Source organism: Tetrao urogallus (genome assembly GCF_951394365.1).
Source record: "Tetrao urogallus genome assembly, chromosome: 4".
Classification (NCBI taxonomy): Eukaryota; Metazoa; Chordata; class Aves; order Galliformes; family Phasianidae; genus Tetrao; species Tetrao urogallus.
In genome coordinates, this window is record NC_136817.1 from 52,747,408 (window position 1) to 52,772,444 (window position 25,037).

The window sequence follows — 25,037 nt, forward strand, 5'->3', positions numbered from 1 at the left end:
TTCTTTCTCTTCTAGAGAACAATTTTGTTAATACTTAGGGCAACAAGGAGTATTTTTGACAACTGACTACAACTTCTGGCAGTAAGTAATTCTGTGTTCAATTTCTGTGTAAGTTATCTTAAAAATTCTTGATTTCTCCTTGGGGGTTAAATAATAAATAAATTACAATAAATTCCTTTAAACACTTAAATTATATGCCTGTGCTGAGGAAATGGTGATTAAAGATAAGATTACATTATCACTTCTTTTGTAACTAGGGATGCCTCAATTTTACTTTATACATCCACTTCTTCTCTAACTGCGGGTAACAGTCTTCCATAAGGCTATCTATCATCAGCACTAACATGGAACACTTGCAGAAAGTTTGGGGATCTTCAGAAGTGTTTATTTTTTTTCAGGGGCCAATGATTCAAATAATAATTAAACAGAAATGTTGCGGGTTTTTTTGTTTGTTTGTTTGTTTAAATTGTTTGTAGTGAATAGGATGAAGAAAATTCAGTGCTTTGGAAAGCTAACAAGTAAATAGTTTCCTGTGAATATGAATATGCACTTTTAATATTATTTGATCAGCTGAAGTCCTATAGATACCTTTAGTGTGGAATATAAACTAGTCTGACAAGGGTCCCTCTGATTTTTAGTGAGACTGCATGTGGAGTGCTGAAGGAAAAAAGCAGTGTTTCTGTACAGTGTGAATCTGAGTAAATACCAGCTTTCCAAAATGATGACAGGTGCTTAACTGTAATTACATAGATCTCTAATGTATTTTTCATCTGCTGTAAACCTTGGTGCAATATTTATACATTTTTTTTTAACTGATTGGGCTGAACCTTTCTCCTTTTAACACTGTGATAACTTCAAACTTATCCTTTCTGCCTTGCTGATATCAATTCTGACCCAACAGCATCTTGCTGAAGCCTTGCAAAGTAGCTTTTATGTTTTAAGGTACAACTACCATAATCTCTTAAGCTATCTGATAAAATTTTAATATCTGTGCCCTTTTTTTTTTTTTTTTTTTTTTTTTTTTTTTTTTTTTTTTTTTTAAGAAGTCTGCCCAGGAAATATGCCTTGACAGCATCTTAGTTTGCTTACTTTTTCTGAATCCCTATATCTTCCATGTTTAATCTCTTATCTTATTCCTCCAGTTTTCTTCCTCCTCCTTACTTCAACCTTTTCTCTATTCAGCTAACTGGGACTGAAGTCCAGCTTTGCCTTATCCTAATTATTGTGCAGACTATATTCTGTTATCTAAACATATTCTTTGTCTCCTAAAATGTTGCTGTACTTTATCTTTAGATTCTCTCAGTGTCATCACTATTTGTGCTTTTCCTGTCTTGATTATTTGATTATTGATGACAGAAAGGATGAGCTGCAGTTTATTAGATTTACTCTGTGGGCCATGTTGTTGCTAGGTGATACCCCCTAGCCACTGCTATAAATACTTAATCTTGAGATTAAATTTCCTTGTTACTGTTCATTTAAGTAGTGCAAAGCACCTGGACTTCAATGATTTAAAGTGCATTATAAAACTATTTGGATTAAGAGAGAGTTCTGATTGGCTGCTAGATTAATGTTGATGTGGATTAATTTTATATAAGTACACATTTGTGCACTGCTGTTCAGCGTTTCAAACTGCTAACCTCAACTAACTTCAACAGATCAGACATGTTTGGTGTGTTTTTTTCAGAATAGAACAGTTAAGGGGGAATAAGGCACTCCTTATCTCACCCTGCTGTTTAATATTCATTCAACTATAATTAACTTCATGATGTTAATTAACCAGTGCACAATCTCAAAGATATATACTCACTCATGGTATGAAACTGAGTGTGTTATGTTATTCATGAGAGTGTCTACATGGAGTCATAGTCATTTCAGTCTCTGAATCATTCTGGAATTAGGAAGTGAGTTATCCACTTTAAATCAAGACTTTACCAGATACTGAAATCAGAAAGGCAAATTGCGAATGTTGATCTAAGCTAGGTTTAAAAAAAAAAAAAAAAAAAAGATGAGTTAACATGATTTCTCTATTGCTTCATTATTTGTAGATCCTAAACTTCAACCAGACAATATGGGAGGTTATATATTTTATATTATTTATTAATCATAGGTCATTTATTTTCTTTAACCATTTCATCTGTTAATTCCCTGTGTTAGACTTCATTTATAAAAGCCTAGAAGTTGATTAGCTTATTTTTGTTGTTTGTTTGTTTGTTTTTTGTTTAATCTGCTGTTAGGTTGTATTAGTTTTTCCACAGATAACTGTTCAGTATACTCATTCCTGTCATCAGCAGGAAATCGTGGGCTATTTCTTTCCTTTCTTTCCTGAACTTTTTGTCATTCTTTCTTTGACACTTTTTTTCCTGCAGCTTTCTGTTCTTCTCTGCAGCTTTACCCTGTTCTTCAGGATAGAAAACGTAACCTGTTTAGAAAAGAAAATAGAAAGCGGAGTATAAATATGTAATATAATACAAAAATTCTTTCTTTACAAAAATAACTGATATTTTGAAATAAAGAGGAGAGTAGAAAATTGAAATCTGCAGGAAGTTGTGGTTTTGTTTTGTTTTTTTTTTTTGTTTGTTTGGTTTTTTTTTTAACTTGCTTTCTAGTATATTTTCTGCTTACAGAGGTTGCAGTGTTGCCTAATATTGCCAAAGCTAGCTAATACAAATGATTAAGTCTCCAGTTTCCTCACTGTCTGGAAAACTGATAACTGAAAAAGATATTTGTGGAACTGTTCCTAAAGCAGTCAATCATAGTCTGGGACCATTACTTACAAATCCATCATGAGATATGTTTCAACTATTTTTGTTTTAATTGGGGCAGCTTAACTGATATCATCTTTTAGTCTTGAAGAAGTGTCATGGCCAAGAAAATGATACTCAGCTGCACTGAGACCTCAAACTCAAAATTAGATTCTAAAATAAGATTTGAAATACTTGAATCCAAGACATAAGAACTGTCGCAAAAATTTTGTGAAGTATTTAGACTGAAAAGACTGATAGCACTTTTCTGATTTTTAATGATCTTTTAAGTGAAAATTTCTCAAAGTTTCTTTTCTGCTATTGAAATATGATTTGTCTGTAGCTGTATTCATGGAATTCTTTAGAACATATTCTATTTTGTTTCTAAAATATCTGAGGAGTTTTTGCATTTCACATTGCTTCCAGTTATGTAATTACCGTTGATTGGAGGAAATGAATGTAAACAATGCAAACATGAAAATGTTTCTGCGGAAAAGCAAATAGGATTATGCTACAGCATTCAACTCTGGAAAAAATGTGGGTTTGGAACTAAATTAATTGAAATGTCTTGATCCCAACTGTTTTAAAATTAAGTGGCATAGCTAATGTTTCCATCTTGGAATGTTTTCAGTTTCCTTCCAGTTTGTATCTTGATTCTGGTGAAATTCTAGGTAATACTCTCAAACTGTGAATGTTCATTTCCACACAGTTATCAAAGCAGACTTTTAGAAAACTGAAAATTTTCATATATCTATTATCTAAGCATTCAGGGTCATTTGTATCTCTGAAATCAACTTCATGGATATTTTTCTTCCAAAGAAAAATATGTAATTCACTTGCTTCCAATGGGGGGTTTCTTGTGTGTGATGTTGCTGTACAGCTTCAATCCTCTCTAAGATTCATTGTGTGGAAACAAATCTGTTCACTACATTCTAACTTTTTTTGTTATTTTAGTTTTTTAGTTTTTTACTTTTTTTCCCAGTAAACTGTCATTCTGAAATAACTTCTATATATTTTTTTAATCTGGTATTATTATTCTTTTTCCTTTGCTTTCTCTTCCCATCTTATCATCTTTCATTCATAGCAATTCAAACCAAAGGATTTTTTTTGCTGTGGAAGTTCAATACATGGTTATCCGCCCATTTGTGCATGGATAATAAAATGACGAATTTTCTTACCTCATAAATTACCTTGACAAATTATTGTCTCAAATTCATGGTGACTTTTTTATTTGCTTCAATGCACTGTGAGTTCAGTAGCCTCAAGTAATTGTCTATACATTATAATGTTCTTCTTAACTAGTATTTTCATTTTATTTAAAAACCTTTAGTATCACTATTAAGTCGTTCCACTGTGCATACTGTTTAATAATTTTTCCAGTTTGCAAGGAAAGTAAAACTGAAATTAAGAGGCACCTTCATATTTCTTCATATTTCTTCACATTGTTAATTGATCTTAATTTGCTTTTTTTGCTTGACGATTTTCAATGAGGAAGAAAAGTTTTACTTAAGGCTTTGCTTTTTAGGTTAAATATTTATTTCATAACTCTGTCAGTATAGAGGAAAATAAATTTAAAGGACTGTTATTTTGATACAGGAAAGCAAAGTGAGACACATACCTTTTATTCTTAAAAAGTAACATCTGTTATTTCTCTCAGACCCCTCTCTTCAAATCTATGTTTCCCCTCCTACTTTGTCCTCTACTGCTGCTCAGTTCACTTAAGGGCTTTTGAAATGTTACTAAATATCCAGTTTACTGAACACATTAATATAAATATTGTACAAGTAGTATTCTTTCCTGGTAGAGAAGTTTTAGGGGCAAAGAAAAGGAAGAGCTTTGGAGGAGATGGGGAATGTTGTGGCAGAAAAATTAAAAACAACAAAAGAAAGTAACACAAGAATAGAGCCAGATGGCTTATATGCTAAACCACCAACAAAATACAACTGTGGAAAAAACAGTGTGCAGAGAAAGAAAAGCTTATGAACCAAGCCAGAATGCATGTATAGATCAGATATGACTGTGGCTCAAACACCATATGTGGTCATTAACCAATGGTGACAGATAGGAATTATTGAGTGGAATATTTTGTTACATATTTTCTTATGTTTAAAACCTGGTTAGTTATATCTCTCTATATCCTGTGGCATGCAAAAATAAAATTGTCATTTCTATTGATCATTTTAAGATTTAAGAATGTAACATTCACAAGTTAAAGAATGACTTTGATTTCAACCAGCAGATAATGCTCTGTCATTTCTTTAAAGTTTGAGGCTTATGAAATGTATTGGTCATTTTCTTAGGTTTACTAAATGCTGTTCAGCATTACAGATCTTTACTGTCCATGATCAATTCTATAACTAACTTCTGCATTTGTAACTCATATTCTCTCTACAATATAATTGTCAACTTCAAAGCCATCTTCCCATTATGTCAAAATATTTAATCGTGATGTAATATAGCCTCACCAAGAGGCATTCCCATTATTATTACTTTTTCACCAGGGAACATGACAGAAGAGAGAGAAGACTTAGAACACTTTCATTATAAAGCTTTAAAAGCAACAGCTAATCTGAATAGTTGTATATTCAGAGTGAAGGATCAGAAGCTAAAAGCTGTAGCAATTAACATGATAATCTTCATTAATGACTTGAGATTGAATGGTTTTGTCTTTATAATAGCTATATCACAAGCTGATAATCCTTCCGGCACTTTGCCACATAGGTTTTTTTTTTTAGCAATATATATAATTTTTGCATCAAATCACGTATAAAGCATTCATATACTTTTTTTTTTTTTATAAACAGCTACAGGGAAATTTCAGATAGAAAAACTGAAATTTACATGCTTAATCCATTTTTATACTGGCTAGGTAGATGACTATTCTCTTAAAATGGTTTACTAATAACCAGAATATGTATATGTTTCCTATATACAATTGTAGCATTTTTATCCCTGTTCTCCTCATGTTTATTGTAATATACCAGGATGATTCCACAGGTTATGTGCAAAACCAATGAAGACAGGAAGAGTACACAAGTCCTCAGAACTGTTGTTGTAATTATTTATAGTCACTGAATTGTATAGCTTGGAAGGATAAAATATTGTTTAAATTCATAAATTAATTATCTTATTAGTTATCTTAGATAATGATACAAATGTACTGCAATTACTTCACAGAATCACCAAGGTTGGAAAATACAAGATCATCCAGTCCAAAAATCCACCTATCACCAATAGTTCTCACTAACACCCATGTCCCTCAACACAATGTCCAAACGTTCCTTGAACACATCCAGGGTTAGTGTCTCAATCAGCTCCCTTGGCAGCCCATTCCAGTGCCTGACCACTCTATCAGAGAACTAGTATTTCCTAATGTCCAGCCTGAATCTCCCCGGCACAGCTTGAAGCCATTCCCTCTCGTCCCATCACTAGATACACAAGAGAAAAGACCGACCCCCAGCTCACTACAACCTCCCTTCAGGTAGCTATAGGGAGCATACAACACTTTTCATATATTTAAGGCACCATGGAAAATATTTGAAGACAAGATTAAAATGTCATTTTAACAATCATATATCATATAACATCATATAACAGAAATACTGAAAACTACTTAGTGCTCAGAATTACATTTAATTTAAAAAACAGTGTAATTAAAATACTTATCACTTTTCTTAGAGACACAAACATTGATATTTAAATTTTCAGTTTAGATTAAAACATTGTTATAGTGTACTTGTGGAAAACAGTCATAGTTCTATTAAACATTTATCCTTCTACATACAAAATCACTATTAATTTCTTTGTCTTGGGAAGCTTAGCATGCTTTGTTTTTATTTTGAAAGGATATTTAGGCTAAGCAGATATTCAAATTCATATTTCTTTTCTACATAACTCTCCTTTACATAATGTAAATAGTTATGTTAACATCAAATAGTGGAGTATGTCTTTTAAAGAAATACTTGACCGATTCTTTGTAGGAAGTAACTTTAGGAAAGCGAGGGGGGAAAAAAAAAAAAAAAAGTGTTTTATGGTAAAGCTTCTTAAATTGTCAAGTAACATTTCTTGCTTTCATTTTTAAAGTTTCTGATAACCTGGAGTGATTTTTCTTATTTTTGTTTTTATCTACTTAAATAGCATTTAAATAAAATCCATCTAACATGATATATTTAGAAACCAGAAAAGCATATGTACGGTGAATCAATCTCATTCTTAATCCTTGTTCTTCAGGTAGAGTCTTCAATCTACTTTTGCTTCTCTTTTATCTTTTCCTTTTCAAGAACGAATAGACCACATGAAATAAAGGGTTTTCCTTTCTTCCTTAACACGTGCATTTTCAGATCTATTCAGATTAGCCAACAATCAAAATAACAAATAAGTGTGAAACTGCTGAGGAAATTATCGTAGAATCATAAACATATGAAAGTTGATATACCTTCTCACTTTTTCTTCTCTGGAAATCTCTTTGAGAACTTACGTTCTATGTCACACTATATTTCAATGTATTTAATCACTCTGATACAGTAATAATCAGATAATCTGATTTCAGTCTTAAACTTTTACGTGTCTCTCACCAAGAGAGGAATAAACACATGGCTGAACATCATAAAATAAAATGAGGCTAAAAGTGCAGTTTCCAAGCTCTTGTAAACTAATGATGGATCTAAGAAAGCTGTAGTTTCGATGACTGCTTGGATGTATATTTTCAAATAAGAATACCAACACACATCTTTTTTTCCTAAGGGAATAAAGTCTTTTGAATTCAGTTTTACTGAACAGAAGGCTGCACATATCCTGAAAGATGTTATTATGAAAATTATGTTCAAGAGGAGCTTTTGCTTCACGAATATTAGAGTTTGACCACAAATTAGTGCCTGGCTACAGTTATATTTGACTAAATCAAATTTGAAGCTTATTTTCCTTAAATGAGAAGTTCTTGGCAGTACCTGTGCACAGGGGAAGAAAATAAATATACTAAATTTATCCTGTTTTGTTTGTCAATATATTTTTAAATATATTTTTCTAGGCATGTTGTGAATGAGAGTGACTTTAGACATGAATTAAAAGCGTAACTACTCACTATATTCAGTGATTTCATATGTGTATTAAACACACACTTATAGATAACAAGACCAAAAGCTCAAAAGTAATAAAAGATCCATAAAATGAGGCAAATTGTCAACACATTTCTCAACTTGAACTAGTCCAGAAGCAAGCTAATAAGCTGACCAGTGCTTGAAGAAGCAGGGCTGAGAGAGCCAAGCTTGTTTAACCTGAAGAAGAAATGGTTTTGGGGCGTATAGGAACAATCTCTCAGCAACTCTGGGGAGGTCATCAAGAAGATGAAGTTAGACTTTTCACAGCAATGCATGACAGGCATATAACATGCAAGTAAAAATAAGAGGGATTAAAATTGAAAAATGCTGTGAGGATAGGCAATACTGGAGTTGATCTCAAACCGCTGTTGATCTCTCTCTCTCTTCTTTCGGGGTTTCAAGTCATAAAGAAAGTTGGAAATACGACCTGAACTGTTTGTTAACACTGCTTAGTGTAGAGGATTGGATTAGAGAGACCTTCCAGGGTGCATTTGAACTCTGTTTACCACAAATTTTTCTGCATGACAGCCTGATGCACCTAACATGTAATTGATGTTGTAATTATCTTTTTTTATCAAAGTCATGTATGTGGCAGATTATTCTCTTTTAAGTAATTCTTTTAAGAATATTTAATGTTTTCTAATCTTCTTAGTGCACATAGATGTTTTAGATTGCCTTTTTCTTGGGTGTGTAAGCTTTCTGCAAGATTAATTTCATTTTGTTATGCCATACTAGCGTCTGATTATCCCTTTCCATTAATTTTACGCTGCAATACTCAAAATTTTAAATGAAGTCCTCTTAGTTCAAAGGGTTTTTGACACATCTGGTCACTATTGATGGTACTTCACTATCTCCTTTGGAAACATGCCCTACAAACATTCCTTCTGTAGAAGAGAATACATAGTGAAATAGGAAATATTCCTGGAGAATCAAAATATTTGAGTTTAAAAAAATCATGATTTGCTGCAAATATTTATGCGCTGTTTTGTGATAGGAGTGACTGTTCAATGAGGCAGGTAGTGAAATAATTTCAATTGATTGGAAACAATGTACACTGTCAGAAACATAGCTGTTACATTAAGACTGTGAGGGGAAACTATCTGATTATACTCAATTATGAGAACTTACATATCATATTCATGGCAATGAAACAGAGATAGTGTGAAGTATTACCAGAAAAGAAAACAGGAGACCCACAATATTTAATTATTCTGTTCTATAAATCCATGGTACATCCACATTCTGAGTTCCTCATGCTATTCTAATCATACTATCTTAGAAAGGTGCTGTCTGCAAGGAGAGGTGAAAGGGACAATCAGGGACATGAAACAGTTTTCACATGAGGCAAGACCTGATGAACTAGGACTCTTCAGCCTGCAAAACAGACAGTAATTGATAGATATGGAAGAGCTGCCTGGTATCATGAAGGACATGAAGAAATTGGTTAGGGAACAATTATTCACTCTCAGAGACCAGGAAATAGGAATACCCAATGAAATTATCAGGCAAAAGGAAGTACATTTCCACATAGAATATAATTAAATTGTGACTCTCATTACTATAAAGTGCTATAGAGACCAAAATTATGAACAGGTTTACTATGTAATTAAGTAACTTGGTGGAAAGTTCATCAAGCTCTATAATATACAAGGATGATGACTTAACCTTTCAGTCAGAAAAGATGGCATCAGTCCTTTGTCTTTATGCTTGTTCTTCAGTTACATTCTTGCTGTTGCTTAAATATTTCTCTTTGAAGACTTCATTCTCTTCAGTTATTTCCTTTAAAATAACTCACTATTGTCAGTTCAGCACTGAAAAACTTACCTTTTGCTAAGTATTGTTACTTTGTTGGTTGAGCTTTATTCCACTTAAACTATTTAAGGCATTTTAAGCCATTTTAATATTGATTTTATGTACTGGTCATAACATCTGATTGCATTCAACCCTTTCTCATTTCAATACTCAAGGTATTAAAATCATGATTGGCAATCTACAGTTCACTAAATCCAATAGTGCAAAAACTAGGAAACACCTAATGAAATGAGCAGGAAGCAGTTTTAAAACAGACATTTCTGAAAGTTACTGCCACAAAACGTTTTGAAAACAGACAGCACCAGGAGATTTAGAAAGGAATTAGAAAAACTGGTAAATAAGAGGATTTTGAGGAGGGTTATGATCTGTATTATGAGCTGTATTCTTGAACCCAGTCTTTAGCATTACTCATACACAAATAAAATTCAAGTTAGTTCAACCAGTAAGACATTTCTTATGTTGTTATTCCAATTGGGACTGTTCATGCTAAAATGTCATATTAAAACTGCTTAACACTGAACTACATCCTGCAGATGACTGATAAAAACCTATCAGTGTTAGGGAGATCCAAGAAACTAATTTCATCACACACACACAACCCCCCCCCCCCCCCCCCCCCCCCCAATACTAAGAGAAATTTAAGTTTTATTTCTGCATGCCTTTTCAGAAATTTTCCAGAAAAGAAAATGTAAGCTATCTTACTATCATTTATATCCTGTCAGGGTGACTACAGCAATACAATTCCATAGCAATAATTATATTATAATGCATTAATTTGTGTAGGAGTAGAATCAAATATGGAGTAATATCAGTAGTAACAAAACCTTACCTGATGCATTCCAAAAAAGCAGGCGGAATATCATGTGTCTGTCCAAGAGCTTGAGATAGAATTTGGAGAAGTATTGATAAATGGAATAATGAAACCAGAGAGACAGAAAACCAGTATAACAAATTTTAGCTCATCTCTTCTTGAAAATGAACAACTACATCATTTTTTTTGGAAATGTATTTCTAATTTGTTCTGAAAGATTTGCATGTATTATATTTTACGTTTCATTAGAAAAACATAATTATTAACGTCATCTTCGTAGGTAATCAAAATATATTTCTAGACCTACCCTATCTGGAATAAAGATCAATTAAGGAGAACTAGCAGGGCTATTAAGGATTTAGTACGAGGCTACTGGTTTGTGAACACTATTCCTAGATGAGAAAGAAGGTTTAAATATGAAAATAGATTCATTTGTTTTCTACTGAGGTACTGGAGGAACAGTATATGGAAGAGAGAAAAGATATTTGAGATGTAAAACACCAAGCACAGAAAAAATACAGAATATTTTAATTTAAACAAGTTATTTTTGAACATTGGCTGAAATGTACGTCTGGCTTTTAGGAAAAATTTTCAGTTTTTTATCTTATTTTGGATCAACATGTAACAAACATTATTTTTCAAGTAACAGAAAAACTGATGTCAAGACTTTGTAGTTGACCAATGTAAATGCTTTTCTTAATGTTTCATGGCTAACACAAAAAGTGAAATTAACAGGTTTTTCTGTTGTCTCCTTGTGGATTTACATGCATTAACATCTTGTGAAAGTGAGCGTGTAATTGTCTGTCACACAGAAAAATATACATCACCAAGCATTTGACAACAGGTTGGACCTGTAGTCATGTTTAACTGAGTAGGGCTAACACTGGTGTTTTTGCACGTTTTTGTAAATACTGAGGTCTGAGTAGTTATAATGCTATACTGTAAAATGTATGTATTAACAATAACCAATAAGTAATAACAAGTACTTCATAAAAACATAGATTTACAAGATAATTTAGTTTGGAAAGGACCTCAGGAGGTCTCTAGTCCAACCCCTTTTCAGAGCAGCACCAGTTTTAGGTCACAACAAGTGGCTCAGTTGGATTTTGAGATCCCCAATTCTTGAGAATGAAACACCTCCCTGAGAAGACTGTTCCACATCTGAACTGTCTCTGTGGATGGAAAAAGTTGCTTCTTACTTCCAATTTGATCCTTTTCTTTTTGCTGTTCTATCCTAGATTAGTAGATTACTGAGGAAAGCTTCCAGGTAGGTTTTGATTATCTCCAGAGGAAGATACTCCACAACCTCTCTGGGGATCCTATTCCAGTACCCTGTCACCCTCAAATTCAAGATTTTCATCATGTTCATATGGAACCTCCTATGTTCTTATTTGTGCCCATTATTCTGTTACTAGAGATTGCTGAAAAGAGCCTGGTTCCATCAGATTTATTCCTGCTCTTTAGGTATTTATAAGCACTGATAAGATTCCTCTCTTTGTCTCCTTTTCTCATAAGGGGAATCATGAGGGAGGTCATAGCCATGCTTGTAGTCCTCTGGACTTTCTCTAGAAGTTCCCTGTCTTTCTTCAGCTGAGGAGCACAGAACTGGACAAATGCTTCAGATGTGGCCTCATCAGGGCAGAGTAGAGGGGGAGATTAACTTCTCTCCATCTACGTGGATATTCTATTCTTAATTATTAATGCACCCCAGGCTACCATTGGTCTTCTTGGACACTCGTAAGGGCACACTTCTGGTTCTTGTCCATCACGTTCTCTAAAGAGTTCCTTACCAAGTTGGTCAGCCCCTAACCTGTACTGATGCATGCAGTTATTCCTTTGCAGGTGTACAACTCTGCATTTCACCTTGCTAAACTGTTTATGTTCTTGCCACAGAAAGTAAAGTGTTTATAGTACAAAAAGAGAATTGATAAATTTATGAAATCTATCGAAGTTTATTTTATTCAAGATACTACCTCTGAAGTAACAAGTCTGTAAAATATAGACTATTGCTTGATGAAAATGTAATTATCTATTCTAGTTCTGTACTCTTCCCTAGTTTTCCATTATTAACCAGTTTTGGAGACAGAATATTGGAGCTGGGTTACAGCAAGAGACTATGAAATCATTAAATGCTACTGGATGCTCTTTGTTCCATCTGCAAAAGAAATAATAGATATGGCTTTTGTTGTAACTGAGCCTAGAATTACCTCTAACAGGCAGCATCTTTTTTTTTTCCTGCTTTCCCCAGAATTTTTTGCCATTCCTTCAGCATAGCCTTTACATTCAAATAACCCACACACACATATGCCACACCCTAAATAAAACACCATGCATTTATTGCTTCTATATAACGCTACATCTTGTAGGCTACAAAATTATAATTTCATTAATAGTATAGGAGAATAATTACACTATTCTCGATACTACAGTGACAAGTATGATACATTGAGAAGTCTTCATGTTAGACAATACGGATGCATTAATGCAATCATCGCTGATCTGTATGGAAGTGAAATGCACTGTACCGCTCAACCTGCAGGTGAGAGGTTGCTTTCAATCATGGATACATTTGAAAATCCAAATGTAACTCATGGATCTCTTGACTCACATAGGAAAGAAATTTTTTTCTTCTTTGCACAAGTTTAATGTGGAATTAAAAAAAGCACAATGTGTGCAAGCAGGAAGAGGTGTGGCATCATCTAGAATGCACTTGTTTTCTTTTTTTTTCTCTTACAAATTTTGCTAATATTACATTAATCTCTGCATCAGGCTTGTTATGTAACTTGAATTTGTACCTGTATGGAAACTGCTGAATCATGGCCTGAACCTCTGATTGACCACCTGAGGCAAGCAATGAGCCAGCCACGAGAGCACAGGTGAAGATAATTCACCTGTGCTGCATGAAGAGATGGAGCCTGATTCCACCTCTCCCAGACTGATTTAAATGCTGACTGCCACTGAGGAAGGATCTCTTCCTGGAGGTCACTTCTCATGGAGAATATTGCAAGCCTACAACATCGGTAAGTACTTTCCCTTTATTAGCATTTTCTATTTATTATCTTCCTATTGCGATAATCTTATTTAACTTAACTTTCCTGTATATGTCTTAATTATAAAATCTGTATATTTGTTGATTATGCAGTACCCATGTATCCACCTAGGAAAGTCCTCTTCAGTATTAAAATCTTATGTAAACACATGTCTTTCTCTTGCTTATTTCCTTTGCAACAAGCAATTTCTGAGTCTGAAGAGGAAATTTGAAAAGCAGTAGAGGAAAACAATCTGAAGAGAGTAAATAAAATCTGTCAGACATTGTCAAAATGACATCTCAGTAAGAAATGTAAGAGTGAGATCCTTCTGTAGAATGTGATTCTTCTTCAGAGGATTCCACAGAAAACAGAAGGAACTCTGTTTGAATATGGTATTTTTAGAGGGCATTAAGAACATATGCTACTTCCCCCAACGCAAACTCATGCCCTTCCTGCCTAGCCACTGCAGTTCAGCCTGGTTCCTGGGGAGCTGGGGTTGCTGTCTAGGATGAGGAAATGGCTGACACCAATCCCTTTGCCTTTTTTCCCTTTGTTCAGTGGTAACACTGAAAACATCCCAGAGATGTACATTCAAGACATTTCTCCAATTTGTCACTTCTGACAAGATCCTACATTGGGAAATCTTAAATAAATACTCCCACATTTCTCATACCTTCTCCAATCAGCATGACTGACTAGTTTTGGTTTTCCTTTCTGCCTCCCTTATAATTTGTTTATCAGGTTTGTGTTCTTGCACATGGCTTCTTCTTTTTCTTACTGTTGCTTTTTTTTTTTTTTTTTTTACTGGAAAAATCCTCCTTCACTAAGCACAATTAAATGTTTTCTGCTTCCACATTCCTTGAATATTCAATATTTTTTATAAAAATTATAGATGCGGGAATGAAGTCGTTCCCACAGAAAGCCTGCTACAGTGATAGTAAAGAGTGTACCTCAAAACAGTTTGTACTATTTAGCCATGCTCATTCAACTTAGTTGATCATAGCACAACTATGTTTACATTCTGTAGAAGGAATTATGCATTCCTCGGGTGTGAAATGCTTAATTTCCAAAAGAAAAGATCATATGGTCATTCCCTAAAATTGCCCATATCTTTCTCCTGAATGCAAAGATATCTATGTACTGTCTAATGAATCAGCAGAGTATTGACAAAGAAACTGAGCAAGACAGTAAATATGAACATTAAGACAGCATTTTATTAGGAGTTTCCATTTTGTCAGTATCCATCACATAAACTGATGATGGATTAGTCCACTCATTTCCCTATGTGTGTATTTTAAAGGATATCGGAATAAAAAGAAAATCTTGCAGATAAAAGCCAATAAAATTGCTAGAGAGATGAAAAGGAAAAAAAAAAAAAGAAGAAAAACCAAGCCCTAACACTAATATGTATCTCAAAAATGGTGATAAAAGTACAGGGTTTTTTTTGTTTGTTTTTGTTTTTTTTTGTTTTGTTTTAAATAATCATAAAAATGGAGGGACTTGTTATACCAGCAAAGCCTTTGTAATACTCCAGTATTTCAAAGCATAAAATGGCAATATACTTTGTTGTGGTCATTATATTAAGATGGTGAAGCCACATTGATTTTCTTTTTGTGTGTGTGATAGAGACACACGGATTTTTGTTTCCTAAGTCTTTTCATTCCAGAGGATATATTTTGCTATAGAGAATATTCACTTACTAAGTGAGACTTTTTTTTCCAGAATGTAGACATCAAATCACTGTAAATCTTTTTGGGTTAATATAGCAAAGAAAACATATTTTGCTCCAGAGTACTGTGTAAGGAAAGTTTGAACACGGGGGTACCTCATATTTTATTATCAATGGCAGGTGATTAGACACCTAAATGATCAGTCTTGAATTATATCTTTATAATATAGATATATAGATATATTTACCATACCTTCCTGCTGGCAAACTGGTTTGAAATCAAGAATTGTGTTTATAATTTTGACAACAATACCTATGAGAAACATGATGCTGAAGGCTGGATGAAAAGCAGATTATCCTTTCTTCCAAAGCTTTGGCATAGGTGTTTACAAACAATGTTCTCTTCTATTTTTAGGGAAGAAGAACTTTTAAAATGTGGCACTTCAATAAGAAAATTTAGGTCTTAGATATTCCTTTTTAACTATTGAATTTGTATGTATGTTTCATAAATCTGATAGTCAAATTCAGTTTTTGAGTAAGCACCATGGCAGCTACTATTAACATTAAGAAATATAGCAGCAAGAGTTAGAGATATTTATTGATCTATGGATTTTGAGATAAACATATTTCTTCTGACTTACTATTCCATACAGAAATTTACACTTGGAAGTAAATTTTTTGAGCATTTCTCATTACTTTTCTATTTCTTTAATTACACGCTTTTTTTTTTTTTTTTCTATTCAAACCTTGTCATCAATATGTTCGCAGGCAAAATTCCTCCTGAAGTAAATGAGAAATTGCTTGTGCCTGTGTAGGAGGTTTGAGCAGTTAAGGTAAAATATGTATGTGAAGATTTGAAAGAAATAAAAGAAGTTTACCATAAAACAAGAATTCAAGTTCATTTCAGTTCGCAAACCACCTATAAAGCCTTGAATTTGCTTAGAATGGACAAATTCTATAAACTGTAGACAAGGGACTTACCATTTGTGAGGAGAAAGAAAAACTGTTTAGTATGCCTTACGCCCTAATCATGCCAACACGGGTATAATATTCTTCAAGACAGGATTAATTTCACCTACATTTAAATGTCTGCAGTCTGACTACCTTAAGCTGCTTATAAGATGTAGGATGGGATTCATTTGACTAAACATATATTTGACATTAAGGTCTCTAACTCGGATGCAGAGATTTTCATCCAGTGTAAGAATTCCACCTTTAAGGACCACTTCAAGCTATAGATTATATTTATCTGAGCTACTATAAAAATAATAATAATAGCAACCAGTGTCTTTGATTCTTCCCTTCTTTTTTATTGCCTCGTTTACAGTGCTTCCCCCCCAAAAAAAACAAGTCAAGTGGATGTTCTCACCCTTCAATTTTATATAATTAGGTTCAAATAACCTTCTGACCTTGTATGGACTACCCAAATTGAAGCATTCTTATTCAAAATCCAAAGGCAAATATAATTTCGAAGCCGTGATTTCAAAACTTCCTTCTCCTGATGACTTCAGCAACTGTTTCCTAATACCTTTTAAAACAAGCTAACCTGTATATATCCCCCATCTTGCTCTTTTCAACCAGAGCCATCACTGTAACGACTTCTCTGCTATAAACTAATGCAAACACTGCTACATCCTGTTACAATTACTCTTTTCTCTCAAATCGTAGATAAATACTTTCACAGGAGAACTGCCATTCTCAAGGGTATAGAACCATAGAATCATAGGTCTGGATTGGAAGAGACATTTAAGATCATCATGTTCCAACTCCCCTGCTGTAGGCAGGGGCACCTCCCATAAGACCAGGTTGCTTAAAGTTCTATTCAGCATGGCCTTGAATGTTTCCAGGGAGAGGTCTTTCAGAAGCTTGCTGGGCAATCTGTTTCAATGTTCCATTACCATTGCAATAAGGACTTCTTCATATTATCTAGTCTAAATCTATCCTCTTCCAATCTAATACCATTTCCTCTTGTCCTGTCGCTACCTGACAGATGCAAAGGCTGATAGCTACTGATGAATATAACAAATCTCCATTAACATTGAAAAGAAATGAGGTAGCGAAGTTGCCCTGAAGTATAGAAAACTGCAGAGAAACATACTCTGTGTAAAACCAAACTAATTCTTTTGATATACTTGTGGCATCATGATGGATTTTGAAGAAAACAGTCACAATCAAGATGAGATCAAGACATGAACAGCGTACAGTGTTAAGAAAAACACTGGAAAGTCAGAGTAAATAGTACAAGAATCAAGAGCAAAATTCTGAGTAAAGTTTTTTTCATTCTCTTCAAATCTAGCTTACAGTCAGCCTTTCAAAATTTAACAGTACTGCAGAAGTATAGGTTAGTAATCTGAAGAACCAGCCCCACTGATTAATCGACTAGTATGTTTTGTGTGCTTCATTCAATACTTTCCTCTAAAACATTTCTCAAATGGCCAATCTGAAGTGCTCAGCAGCATCCACAGCAAAATGCTAGAACTGTATACAAGAACTCAAATAGGTCTATTTCAGTTCTAATTAAGTTAGACAGACAGTGTCTGTCCAGACACTGCATTTATGTAGCTGAAACACCCAAACTAAAATATCAATGTGCTTTAAACTCCTTTGAAATGCAGAGCTGAAAACTAAATTCAGAAAGGAGGGCAGATTTGGAAATACATTTAAGCACTCTTGACTATGACTGTGCAGAACTAGAAGCATCTCCATAGAATTATTTGTGAATGAGATTTCCTTCAAACAGATAAACACGTGGAACTAAACTCTAGAGAGAAGAATGCTGTTGGCCCTACTTATTGGAAAGGGGTAAGAGAGATACACTGGTACAAGAATTACAGAGCTCTCCAGAAAAGAGTTTACCAGTATTACCCTAACCAACTTCATCTGATCATCTGAGGCCCCAGCTCAAGTGCTTTTTGGGTTTATACTTGCATCTTAGCTCAGGATCTGGCTCATGACCCTTGTCGATCTGAAATGTAAGGATATTATATCTGGTCTTGAACATGACAACTTTGCCTTGATTATTTGACTTCCTGCTGTTGCCTTAGACCTGCCTAAGCATTTCTGATATGCTTGGTGGTAAGTGGACTGCAGGCTGACACAAACTATTGCCACTGGATTGACTCTACTCTTCCTGATTGAGACTACGTCCCTGAGTATGCCTTGCTGTCTTTCTTGACTCTCAGCTTGCCTCTCCTTCTAAGGACTCCATTTACTCCTTAAAATAGGAAGCATTATCTCTTGATTTGTCAGGAATGCAGTGAAAGAAAAAATGTATTGTATCCACGTTTTCAGATGCCTTTCACTGACACCTAGGTCAAAGTGTTCTTCAGAAAACCCTGAACTCCTCAGCAATAGAATTCCCTTTCACAGGCGAAAAGTTGTAGGGCATGCCTGTCTAAATAAAGAGTGTATTCTGCTTGACACCAAAATGAGGCAGCTATGAGGGAAAAATTTTGGAAAGTAGCTTCTGCACTCTATCTAGGATGTTGTGCTCTTGGCTGGTTTTCTGATCATCTGTATACTATTCACTCAGTGGGCAAGCAGACAAATTTTTTGACTTGTAATGTTTGAGGCATCCAAGTTGTGGGCAACTGAAGAGAGTTTTCCTTAAGGATGCTCAAAAGAAACAACTCTTCAAATGCAGGAAGACAAAGATTCCATTCTCCTCTGTTAATGAGAACCAAGGTACTAATGTTCCAATATTCCATAATAACAGAATTTATGAAAGTGACCAAAGTTACTTGCTCATTTACAGCTAAGATAAAAAAACTAAATTAAGGGGAGGAAAGTCTATAAACAGTGAGCAGCTTACCTAATTGTTGAAAACCCTGTTTTCTACAGTCTTTCTGCATCATTCTTTCCCATATGAGATAAAGTTAGGGATTTTATACTCTAGATTCAGACCGTATTAATTAATTACTTTTCTCTCTTCCTTCCAAAAATATTTGGATATCAGTTCAATAAAATGATATGAGTTTGTGAAAAGAATCCCAAACAATTTATTATGTTGCATTCTATGAAGCAATATGACTTGAAGAAATATCTGTGTTTCAAGAATATTGGTTATTTTGTTGGGGTTTGTTTGTTTGTTTAAACAGTTCTAATCAAGTACCTAAAATACTGGGACTGCTCCAAAAGTAATGCTGCCTATTTACATTGCCTCATGATGATATCAGGAGATATTGGTGGTATGGCAGCAGAAGTTGAACTTTCATGTCAGTTCTGTTATATTTTGTTGCCATGTGACAGACAGCAACAGAGTGGCTGTCTGACAAAATGGCATCTGACATGGAATTACATCTGAAGTAAAAGAGTGGAATTGAATTCCTCCATAAGGAAAAAACAACACCCACTGACATCACTGATACTTGTTGAATGTTCATGGAGACCAAACAATGGGAGTGAGCAGTGAGGTGGTGGTGGTGCATTTCAGAAGTGGTGACAGCAATAATGTGTCACCTCTGCTACTGCAGATTTTTACAAGCGTGTCATGCAGGCTCTTTTTCACCACTGGCAAAAATGCATAGCTAATGGTAGTGACCATGTTGAAAAATAGTGTTTTGTACAGAGAATTTTCTCTATCAAATAGCTCTCTTGTGCTCTTTGTATTTGTTGTGTTTTCCATGGAGATAAATAGGACATCACTTTTGAAGTAACCTACATAGTTCTCTAAATTAATAACAAACTAAAAGGAATGAAAAGCTAATTTTTAACAGCAGAAATAATTTTCATATTGGTTTCATGTTGATCTGGGTATTTACAATGCTTACTGCAAGTGTTTACAGGAGCACTTTGCTAGACGATGTCAAGCAGGAAGTTTTATTTCATATGTTATGTTTTATACATGGCAGAAATCCCTCTGACAGACAGGCCTACATATCAGCTTTGTGCACAGGGTATGAGGTCATTCTAAATTCCAAGTTTCTAAATTTCTAAATTCTCATACACATGCAGACAGTGCTTCATCCAGCCCCCCGAGGGAGACAAAGAAGTTCTGACTTCAAGAATACAACTGGTACAAGAAAGCCAGTGCAATCAGCTCACTTACATCTTTTTTGACAGATCAGTCCTGGTATGAGCACTGGCTTTCCTAGCTTTATTAACTCTTAACCAAATGCACTGACATCTAGAAAAGAAAAATTTTAAGAGGAAAACATACTCCAGCATGCTTAGTACTTCTCTCTGTCCTTTTATCTATAGCATCTTTGGAACATATAAACAAATTGAACATGGGAAGGAATGCAAGTAAAAAGAAAAAATAGTTTTTTCTTCCTGTAAATATTGTTAATGGAACACAGATGTGCCATATGCCTGTGCAAATAATAATTTGGAAAGAAAAAAAGCAATACTTACATTTACCTGCTTCTTACTGGAAATACGTTCTGTTTATTATAAAATATTTAATAATAGCTTTTAATTCAATTGTGACAATTGGCAGCTTTTTTTTTTTTTTTCCTTCCTTTATCCTCAGAATATGTTTTAATTTCTGTTAACATTTTGGTAGCAAATATTAAACATTAGATCTTAATTTGACCCTATTCTATGCCAAGGAGTTCTTAAATTTTCTGTTCTACAGCTTGATTACTAACAGATCACATTTAGATCTAAAAGCATTTTTTTATTTAAATGACTAATAAAACCAAAGTTAAAAGGTGAATTTAAAACTTTCTTTGAACAGCATCTTAGTTTAGATCTAAAGCTTTCTTCTATCATATCAGTGAAAATTGTGGACTAGGTAATTTACAGAACTTTTTGCAATACTTTCAACTCATATTTTTTTTACATTTAATCACATTGAATTTTTCCTAAGTTTACTACTGACCATACTCATGCTTAAGCTTGGGAAAGTAATCACCTTCAGCTTTGGCTTTGTCTCAGCATTCTTTTGCTATTCTGCATTTTTTTTTCCTACTTCCTTACTTCTAACAGTTAGTAATAGTGTTGCATACTGTTCTGATAAGGTCTTATTATCAAGATGCATTATATGCTAACTGTATCTATTTTCAGTTTCACTTCAAAACCCTCTGAGGATATCTACAAATTCAGCATGTAGTGCACTACAGTAATATATTGAAAGCAATGGTTTTTCAGGGCTCAAACACAAAACTGACCTAAGCTGGTTAATGACTTACTATCCCTTAATTGACCATGAAGAATTTCTTAGTCATTTTTCTAAGTAACAGCCTGTTCACATTTCCCACAGTGAGACACCAGTGATCACCCATATCTCTGGGTGGCACGAGGAATTGGGTGGGTGGTAAGTAGCAAAAATAGGATGCAACTGTATGAACAAAATTTCTCCTAACAAACACTGAAAACTGTTTGTATTGCAAACAAAGCACTGTTACTTAGAGTTATTCAGTGACTATCTGCATTACTTTTCTATGGATGAATCTGTCTCCAGCCTGAAGAAGAATCCTGACACTGCTAAAATCTTTCAGGTTTTCCCACAGAACCCGCTCTATCCTTAAACTGCTTTTCCTGAGCTACTCTGATCTCTGAGTTTATAGCACACTGCCTGCCTGCTCTTTGCAACCCAGCTGAGGTATTTGGGAATTGTGGCACTCTGTTGCAGAAGCAACTTAGCTCTTGGATAAGAGTAGATATTCTACTGGGCTGGCTTTGTTTGCCCTTTATATTTTGAATCAGAAGTCCGTGTGCCAAGACATAAAACTTTCTTGTGGACATTGCCTGTCAGGCCTCCTACTTTTATTGATAGTAAATTCATCATGCACTCCTCTTAGTTTTCTGCTCAAAGCTGGGCCTTGAAGGGTCTGCAAGATTAAACTAATGAATGCATACTTGTAATTGAAAAGACATGTGACGGCTATGCTTATTTGTCTTCTAAGTATGCCAATCTATGAGATTGATATAGCTTAAGCTAAGCTTCTAACACATTATATGAGTTTTACAGACAGCCAATCGTTTTCTTAGGATGTTATAAGCATTTTCTCACAAAACTAAGGACCGCTTCATAAAAACACCCTATTTTCTCTTCTAGTTAATACAGTTGATGGAGAGTAACTGGATAAAGTGAAGTAGCCCTCATCTTGGTATAAGGTACCTAAAGCTGATTTGTAGATTGACTTTCAAGAAAGAACTCAAGTGTGTTTATTTGTAGCCCAACCACAATTCTCTTTCTTGAGTGCAATACGAAGAGGGGAAAAACGTGGTTTACAAAATATATCCCTCTATTTTTTCCTGCCACTCTTCATAGCAAGTGTTTTTTACTTCAGACATAAAAAAAGGAAAAGAAAAAAAGAAAAAAAAAGAAGTAACCTGCAATGACATGGCCCTGTGTACAAGGCCCATATAGCAGAATTCAGAAAGCAAGTACACATGAAAATGCAACATTTTCTCTGAACATGGAAAATCCATAGGCTGGAAATTGTTGTTGCAGAGTATTAGACAGTTTAACTGACAGTTGATTTGTAGATGCTTGTTTAATCTTTTCTAAGGCAATTTTTTTTTTTTTTTTTTGTTAAGGGAGTTATAAATGAAGTTTGTGATTGCAGTGGATAATTATATGTAAATAATAGGTTTTTTTTAATGATATTGACAGTTTTAGATTTACAGAGTATATGTGAAGCAACCCTAATCTTGTGAGCATGTTTATCATTCAAACGTGACAGTAGCCTCTTGGATTTGTCTGGTCCCAGACTCTATTGATCTTTATTTAGGTTTGAAACAAATCATTTATGTTGCACCCACTAATTTCTCTTTCCTATCTGGATTCACAAATACAAGAGAGCTTGAAACAGTCCACTGAGAACAAAATGAAAGTCAGATCAGGGGAGGGAGAATAAAGAAGCTCTGTCCTTTGAGTCAAGTATGAGATGCATGGCCAGATGTCTCCTAATCTGATGAATGGGGACAAATTTACACCTTCAGAGGTTGATGTGTAGTCAGAGTACCACAACTTCATTCTTGTGTCTTATGTTTTTCATGTGGTATCAAAAAGTAAGAGAGAAGATTAAGTTTATTGCTAGGGCTATGCTAGATGCCAGCACCTAATCAAAGATGGGGGAACTTAAATAAAACATTTTCCAATCTAATGTTACTCAAATCGTTGCTTCTTATTGAGGATGCTTACTCATCTTTTGAGCATATGCATACATTCTATGCATGATAGTACTATTTATGCTCCTACTTTTGAAACAAGTGGGAGTTTTCTTAGTTTGAAGCTATCTATTGTTTCCGTAGTACTCGTTAAAAATCTGAGCAAGAGGATACAGAACATAAGTTACAACTGAATTCAGTAAGAATTTGATTGGCATAAAGGTTATCACACCCAACTGATTAGCATTTTATAAGATAATAATAAAGTTATCTTCTCTGTCTTCTTTTGTCCATGTGTACAAATGAGACAAAATACAATTTAATGATAATTAAGAACAGAACTATGAAATAAAAGGGGGCTAAGGTTTGGGGCACAGGGGCAAGAATGATGATCAATGGGCTTGAAAAGTATTAAATGTTTCATGTGGTAATTAACGAATTTCAAACTGTTCATTACTTAAAATATTTCACGATTTAATACTTATATTTAAAGGTCCTCTCTGCTATTAGTTTTACAGCACAAACAGACGGCTTTGGAAGTCCTCTATTTGGTACTCTATTTGTTAGTTAATTTCTTCCTAGTACTTGTTTTGTCAGTCTTCCATAGTGTGCTAAAGTAATAGAAAAAATTCACAAAGGTAATAACACTGTATTCAAAACACAGTTGTTATAGCATTTCAGATAGCAGCCCATAACAGATATTCCAAAAGATGACTGAAAAAGAAAGTACTCATATTTATGCTTACTTTGCCAAAGCTATTTGGAGACTAAGTTACACGGATACTAATCGCCTGGAATTTTAGCTTTGTGGAATAAATAGCCTTGAGTATTGAGGATTAGTTGAAAAAGAACGGAATATAATAGACGATTATTCCTAATGTGTGGAAATGAATAGTTGATATAAATTGAAATGGTTATTCATTGGAGAATGAGAGATGCTGTGCTTTTTTTTTTTTTTTTTTTTTTCCCCCCCAGTTCATTTGTGAATTATCCTACCTAAGCCATAAAATAATAAAAAAAAAAAAGATATCTCTTTCTTATCTGTGGAAGCACATCATATATAAATACAGATACTGGCATACAGAAACTCATTACTTATGTCTTTGTTCAGTTTGTCATGAAGCACATAGTCCTGACTGAGAAATAACGGGATCTCCCACCTTTCTCAGAGCTCCTCCTATGCAGCTGGACAGCTATGAAAACACAGCAAAAAAATTTTCGCTTTTTGAAATAAGGGGATGAATTACTTTTTATCCCCATCTAAGGCACAGAGCAGTCTTTGATGAGGCCCTAACTACACCTCTGATTGTTTGTGCTTTGGATAGGAGTAGATGTATACCTGGATGTTACTTTAATATTAAAAATTTTCTTCTTCAAAGGCCTATTTGTTTTCTAAATTCCCTTACTGAAGAACTTTTTTCAATGGAACATGACACTAGATGCCACAAATGAAATGTGAGAATGTAAAGACATGCTTTAGGGAATTGTTTCTCTTCTCTCCTCTGCTCTCTCCTTCTTTCCCTACTCTTCCTCCTTCCCTCCCTCCATCCTTCCCTTCGTTTTTCCCTTCCTTTCTGCATTCCTCCCTTCCTTTTTTTACCATATTTTCATGTTATTTAGTACACATAGTCCACAATGTCTTTCCAAAATTAGTAAACTTTTTCTTCTAACCTGTTTCCTGATGATCAGCCAATATCAGATTTTTCTTAATTTTGATGGGCATTGGCCTCCAAGTCTGACAGTAATTCATATCATTTATTTTTGGCTGTCTTTATTTATAATTTGTATATGCAAACACAGCAAAACTTGTCCCACAGTAAG